Source organism: Cebus imitator, unplaced genomic scaffold (genome assembly GCF_001604975.1).
Source record: "Cebus imitator isolate Cc_AM_T3 unplaced genomic scaffold, Cebus_imitator-1.0 Scaffold58, whole genome shotgun sequence".
NCBI lineage: Eukaryota > Metazoa > Chordata > Mammalia > Primates > Cebidae > Cebus > Cebus imitator.
The window spans coordinates 7,541,385-7,548,963 of record NW_016107373.1 but is presented as its reverse complement, the minus strand read 5'-3'; positions in this window follow the sequence as shown (position 1 = coordinate 7,548,963).

Here is a 7,579-nt window from a genome sequence, read left to right as displayed (position 1 = left end):
TAAGCATATTGACTAAATTAAAAAAAAAGATATTTATAGTTTTTCTGTAAATTGAGCACTGAAATAACAGCATAACAAGATTTTCTTAAGGTGTTAATTTGCTCTTTAGCAAAATTTGTAAAGGGTTATAAAAGGTTTTTGCTTCTGTAAAATTTCTGCAAAATAAGTAACTTATGGCAATCTGAAATTCTATTTCATAATATCAAGTGTTTTAAACCTCTAACATTTAGCCTTTTCAAAATCAAACTTCACTTTCACAGTTGCCTTTCCTAACACCTGGCTTTTTGAATACTTCATGGGGCCCCTGAAGGGTCCAGATAAGAGAGGTAAAGAGGACTACTTGACACATTTAGGTACATGGTATTGCCAAAATGATGCTCAATCATCTTAGGTTATATCTTGGTGAATAATGCTAATGTATGTTCCAAAATTATATAGTATTTCTAAAATTATAATGTTTAAGTGTATGCCATTGATCATAACTAGGGTGGTTATGTTACATTATTGTAAACCACAGAGATAACCAAACTTCTTTGTCAGTCGTGTTTCTAACTATAACTACCGTGGACATTTTGCTAGTCACAGACAATTGTCTTGTTTTAATCCTTTTCAAAACAATGGTTTATAATAAGCTATAAGACTTTGATAGGTGCTCTCTGATACAAATTTCTGATTGTATTTGAAACAATCAGGTTTCTGATAACTTTGGAGATTGTGACACTGGAATAAAGTAAAATATACAGGACTCATAAAAAGGTGAAATGTTCAGGAATATCAAGCAAAACAAGATTTAACCAAATAGACTGAACTTAGGAAGTTGAGCCAATCCTTTTTACTTTTACTTGGAATATTGGTGACCCTTGTTTTGTTTTTCAAAATCAAGGAAACTTATTTTGAATGATTTATGGCTTTTACTAGTTAAGTAAGGTATACTCCTGTGGGCAAAATTTGGAGCATGTTTGTTTCTCTCCGCTTGGTTTCTCTAAAATTCGGAAACTTTCTATGAGTATTCTTAATTTATGATAATATAGTTGTTTTCATCACTGCAATAAGAATCCATTTTTCTTTTGTAACAGAACACAATTGGAGAAAATCATTATTTTACCAAGGCTTTGACTGAAAGCATATGCTTTGCTTTAAGGAGTCAGTCTTGACTTGCACAGCTGATAATAGCCCAGTGGGGAAATTGGCCTCATACCCTTGCTTATGCAGTCTCTGTACAGGGTTAGGGGCAGTAAACAATGTCACTTTCTAATATGTCCTGGAGCTCCAAGTTTATCTTGGGACCTTAAGAGGAGAGGATCACCCAGCTCACAGGTATTTGAGGATGCAAACCCATAGTTGGGCTTTGCTTTAAAGATTCCTTGTGGAACAGATTTCAATCAAAGCCAATCCAAAAGGCCTGTTTAGAAATAATTGTTCTTGCTGTACTTTATGGAAATAATCAAGTATAAGACTAAAGTCTATTTTGAAAACCACTCAGTCCTATCATAATTCGTTTTCTATAAACATGAGATCTGGAGAGAGAGAAATCATGCTTCAAAACATATCATATATTTTTCATTAAATTCTAAACTCACTAGATGTTTTTAAGTTTTCCCCTACATTTTAGACTAACCCTGCTTGTGTCTGTGAACCAACCAGCTATCTCTGGCTGCAGCTGAGAAAGAACAAAAGGGATAGGTAATGTAGAAATATGGATCAGTATTCTAGTTTTGAGCAATTATTCTGCAAATCCTTCCAGGTGATGGGAATAAATAGGCTGTCTATCACTCGCAAGTTTCCTTTTGGGAAAGACCAAGGGAGCTAAAGAAAGCTAAGCACCATGAAGACAAATCCTAGCAAGCATATAGCAACCGGTTATCTGGGTATGTCACAAGACATCCTTTCTTCTTTCTTGTTGGAGGAGGACTCTTCCACAGTTTCACCTTAGCATTTGTCTTATGATAAGGAGTTCATACAACCTCCCGTGAGACACAATTTTGTCCCAAACTCAATTCCAAGCTTCAGGTCAAAGCCCCAGGAAGGAAAACTGGATCTGAGGGATCCCAAAGCAAATGACAACAAAGGTTAAAAGGTACAATGTAGGTGAGTGTGGCTGATTCCCACCCATTAAGCCAACCCCAAGCTTCATGTTTCATGGATAAAAGCCATGTTAATATCCATTGCATAAATGAAGTCTAGGGAACTCTAATAGAGGCTACTAACAGTGGGTGGGAAAGCTAGGTGAGAGTGGATAATTCCTGTTCTCTAGACACCCCTGCTTCATGGGTGCAAGTTGCCTTAACATTCATGGCACCACCTGCCAAGGTTGCTGGAACTTGGGGATGCAAAAACAGAAGAAGGGAAAGAGGTCACTCTTCCTTGTCTCCCTTTCATACCCCAGGTATTTGCTAGGAAGAGAAGGGAAACAGGACAACTGCTCTCCTCTTTCTAGATGGGTAGCATTCACCTTCAGTTTGTACTCCTTTAGAATACATTCTGAACCCTTGGGACTTCTGTGAAAAAATGCCTTCTTTTTATTTCTTTATCCTCCTCAGAGCTCTCTTCACTAATAAGTAATTATGTCTCCATACTATGAGACACTCCCTCAGATGCACCCTCCAAGCTGGAAAGAGTTCATTTCCCAAACCGTAAACTGGTTGGCTTAGGATTAAGCTCAGAAGGGATACCAGAAGCCCAATATGCCAGCAAAAGGATAAAGTTTTCTTTTTTTACCAGTCAGGCTATTGGCTTCCCCCTCAACTGTGTAAAGTGCTAAAAGACCTCAGAATTTTTTAGCTGTCTTTTCCCCTCCTCTTGTTTTGTTTTGATACATGTTTTTTAATAGCCCGGTTTGTCTGTTCCTGCTTTGAGGCCATCAAATTCCAAACAGTAAAGCAACTGGAGCCTTTGACAATGCTCCTTTTTGCCGGGAACCCTTAAATAGGCTGTAAGGAAGCTCTGACTGCCCTTTCCCCAAACAGCGCCCCCTGTCTGCAGGAAGCAGTTAAGATCAGTTTTCATCCTCATCCTTAATCTAGTGACAGTTAGATGCACTTCTTTAGAGAAAGGAATGAGATAGCCAGATGGGAGGGGGTTCCTGAAGAAACTCCTACCAGCCCGCCCACTGAGGTGGAGCCCCGGGAAGTTCCTGATGTTTGCAGCAGGGAGAAGCCTGAGCCTGGCCTCTCCTTTTTCTGTGTGGAACCGGGGATTCCAACGGCCTGGCAGGAAGCACTCTAGCGGAGGGACTTTGGCCTTATGAGAGTCCCTGTCCCACCCCCACCCTTTTTTTTTTAAATCCAATAAAAGCCTGCTTTACTCACCCTTTAAACCATCTGCAACCCTAAATTTTCATGGCCATGGGATGGACAAGAACCCTGTCTTTAGATGAACTAAGGAAAAGTCCTGCAACACTTCCTTTCCCAATCTTCAACTGAGACAACAATTTTTTTCCAACTAACTATAAACATTATCTTCTAATTACCCCTTACTCCAACCCCAATTATTTCCACTAGTTAACAAATGTAAGAAACCTTGATTCCTTCTCTTCCTGTCAACATACAATGAGAGGTCTGGCTAACTCAGTTTATTGTTTTCTAATTGGGCCTTAACTTCTACCAATTATCTCTCTACTACGATAGTAAAACAGTCTCCAAAATGGGTTTCTCTCTGTCCTAATCTTAATTCTTTTTTCTTCTGCCATGCTAGGAACCCATTCAAAGCTCAAATCTGATGATGCCATGCAACTATTTAGAAAACGTTAATATTTCATCATTATCCATGTTAAATTCAGTAGGGTCAACATGCCATACAAAGCCTCAAATCCTTGTCTTTGTTTTGTCTTTAGCAATCTTCAAATTGAATGTTTTGCTCTGTTATAGAAACACTAAGCCACTTACAGTCTTCTACCATCATGATGTTGCTTGTTTCTTGACTTCGCTGTATATGTTCTGGGAAAACTGACATTTCATCTTCTACCACCTGGCTCAACTCCTATTCATCCAATAGGGCTCAATCTAATTTGCTTTTATTCACATAAAAAGCAAATCTGATTACCTCTCTTCCAACTACAGAGCCCAGATCTGTTTCCTTTCTCTCTGCTTATATAATATGTAGTACCTCTTCCATTCAATTCATATTGTATTTGCAATATTGTTAACTCCTTGAAGGCAAAAGCTGTGTCTCTTATTTTTGTATTAACAATAACTTTATTGTTGCCATAATAAAAACACTCAATAAATGTTCCATGAATAAATGAATGAATGTATTTAGAAATGAAGTGACACAGAATTGGGTCAAGGATTTAAAACTAACCATTCATTTCATATTAAAAGTTCTACAACTAGTGTTCCCTTCTCAAGTCTGTCACTAACAAATATTGAAGCATACTGGCTTAAATTTGTTAGGACACTCAGTTGGGATAATTAGATTTTCTCAAATTTAATATTGTTCATTTGAGTTGAATCTTCAACTTTCGGAAGTGTCTTGCTTTTAGGGTCATGTCTTCTGGTTTTTCTAGTTTTTAGCTACTTGGCAAGTGAGAAGTGGTTGCAGCCTAATGGTTATCTCTTAAAAAGTTTAGACAACTTTAAATAGTGTGTTGTATTCTAAAAAGGATGAATTGGATGATTTTACTGACTTCATAAAAACAATGTGCATAATGAGATGTTAAAGAACTATTGAAGTTAGTAAAGATAATTTTATTTTCTTATGGAAAGGGACTAGAATATGTTGGTTTAGCGACTGTGGTATTCAGGGATATCCATCAATGACATTTGATTAGAATATAAAAATGAATCATAATTTAACCCTAAAATAAAATATCTAAAACTGTATGTATAATTGTGATAAAAAAAAAGTTGTTGATTGATTTATTTTCCTTTTTGAATGCTGGCTGATCCATAATGTCTTTAATTTGAAGTTCCTCTATGAAGTTCAGTAATAGTCAGCACAAAAATAGTTTAAACATTGCCACATTAACCAAGCTAGTGCTTCAAAGGTGCTGTCCTACCCATTTCATCAGTAAACTTGACTGAAGAAGAATAAGACTGACATTGATTACCAGAATGTATCCCCAAAGAGAAGCCAGTTTCCAGGGAAATATAATCAAGTGGAACACAAGTAGTAAATATTCTGAGGAGAGCATTAGTAGTTTTCTGTTCTGAAAAATAAATGCTGTTGCTTAAACAAGACTTGCTATAGCCATCTGAAAGCTCCCATTCTCTTCTTTTACCTTTGGTTTCCTTTCTCATTATTGTGTATGGGAGACTTTACTCTCAAGGTCTTCATCCTTACAATGGAGATAATGATACCTACTTTAGAGTGCTTTGTGAGAATTAGAGATGATATACTGAGGTGTCCTGCAAATGGTAATTATAGTGATATAATCGTTGATATTCCCAGACACTATCTTTTCCTTGACAGCAAATTGTTTCACCGTTTCAGTTGCACTCCAAGGAGTGTTGTCTAGAAATAATTCTCGGAAGTTTAATATTACTGTGATTTGCTCTTGTCATAACTTTGCCTGAATTAGGAACAGGTATACTAGCCATTGGTTACTTGTGGTCAGTGCCACCTGGCATTGTTGTTAACAGTGAGATAAACACATTAATATGAATTTGAAGATAAAGGTGACAGTTACCAGAAAGTGAGGTTATGATAATGGAGAGTAACTATCTTGATTTGCCTTAGACCAAGGGGTTTCTGGAATGCAGGGCTTTCAGTGTTAAAACTAAGAACATGCGTGCAAACTGAGATGAGTTGGTCACCTTGTCTTTTGGACATGACTTAGTTTTGTTCATTGCTGTATATCCACAGCTTCAAACAGTGCCTGGTGTTAAGTAGGTCCCTCAATTTATATTCACTAAATGAATCCATTCTAAAATAAACATAATATAATAATTTTTTCCACTTTTACCATTTACTTCTTTTGCTCCTCCAGTGTTTCCCCACCATCTCTTCCTTTCTATCCTGTTTATACATTCAAAACATCAATAATTCCACAGACATATGTGCTAGTTGTGGAATAGCTGATGCTTAAATTTGAAATACCTACCATTGCTTCAAGGCTCAACAAATGAGAAAATAGGTGAAAACACTTTCTAAGCTACAAAGCATATAATTTTTACTTTTGAATTATTGTACCTTATGAATGCCTAATGGTATCCCACCAGCTTCCAAGAGCTCATGGTTTATTTCTGACATTAATTGTCGATTTTTTACTACTTAATATTAGTGCTTGCCTTGATTACTAAAATAGCTTTCAAGTAATAGTTACTAATCACTCTCAGGGTTTATAATAAATTGAGTTTTACAATAGTTTAATGATAATATCATTGAAATAAAACTGTTGGCCAATAGATTATTTTAGTAGCACCTATTTTCTGATGAATATTTGTTGGCACTTGTCTTTGATAAGAAATGTGATGATATTTTTGTTCATAAGATATATATAGGGCTGGGCGCGGTGGCTCACGCTTGTAATCCCAGCACTTTGGGAGGCTAAGGTGGGCGGATCACGAGGTCAGGATATCGAGACCGTTCTGGCTAACGCAGTGAAACCTCGTCTCTACTAAAAATACAAAAAATTAGCTGGGCATGGTGGCATTCACCTGTAGTCCCAGCTACTCTGGAGGCTGAGACAGGAGACTTGCTTGAACCCGGGAGGTGGAGGTTGCAGCAAGCTGAGATCATGCCACTGCACTCCAGCCTGGGCAACAGAGCCAGACTCCATCTAAAAAATATATATATATATATATATATATATATAAAATCTCCAGCTTTCAAGCGTTTTTCAATATTGTGAAAGTTTCAATTCTTCTTGAAGGTAAAATTTATATTAATCATAATATAACTGTCAGGTCATTTAAGTGGGATTAAATAGTAGAATGAAAAAGAGGCACACGTCAATGCCTTGGCAATAATTCACTCACTTACATGAGTTGCCCCAGTATTGTTTAGAATTGAATTTCAGATTGCATAACTAAATGTTGGGCAGTAGTGACAGATTCTGATTTTATACTTCTCTTAGAAAAACTGAAAATATGCCGAAAAAACCAGGGATACAATCTACTTTCACATAGGGTTAAGAATATGTATTGAAAAACCAAAATGTTATTGAGCAGATAAACATTGTCATTAATTATTTTAGAGTGACTTGTCTGCAAGACTCTTGAAAATGTTTCAGATGAAAATACATAGCTACTTCACATTTTTTTTAAGGTCAGAATTAACTGAAGTTCATTCTCTAACAATCCATTTATGCTGAGAAACATCTTTACAAGCATCAGTTAGTCTGCTTCAGGGCAACTGGAAAGAGAAACTATATTACTTTTCTCATTTTGTAAAACATTATTATGATTATTTTAATAGAAGTAGCTACAGGACCTGGAAGTCCATTTCAGCATCTAGCTTTTAAGGTATTTTACAAATTGTATTAAGATTAATATTTTTTATAATAATTCCATTAGGAAAACCTGAGATTTCTCTAGTGTTACAAATTTTTTGATTAAAATTGTATAGTAACTAGCATAAAAAAGTATATATCATATATTTATTTTGTGCATATTTTAATATATTTATTTGAGGTTTCATA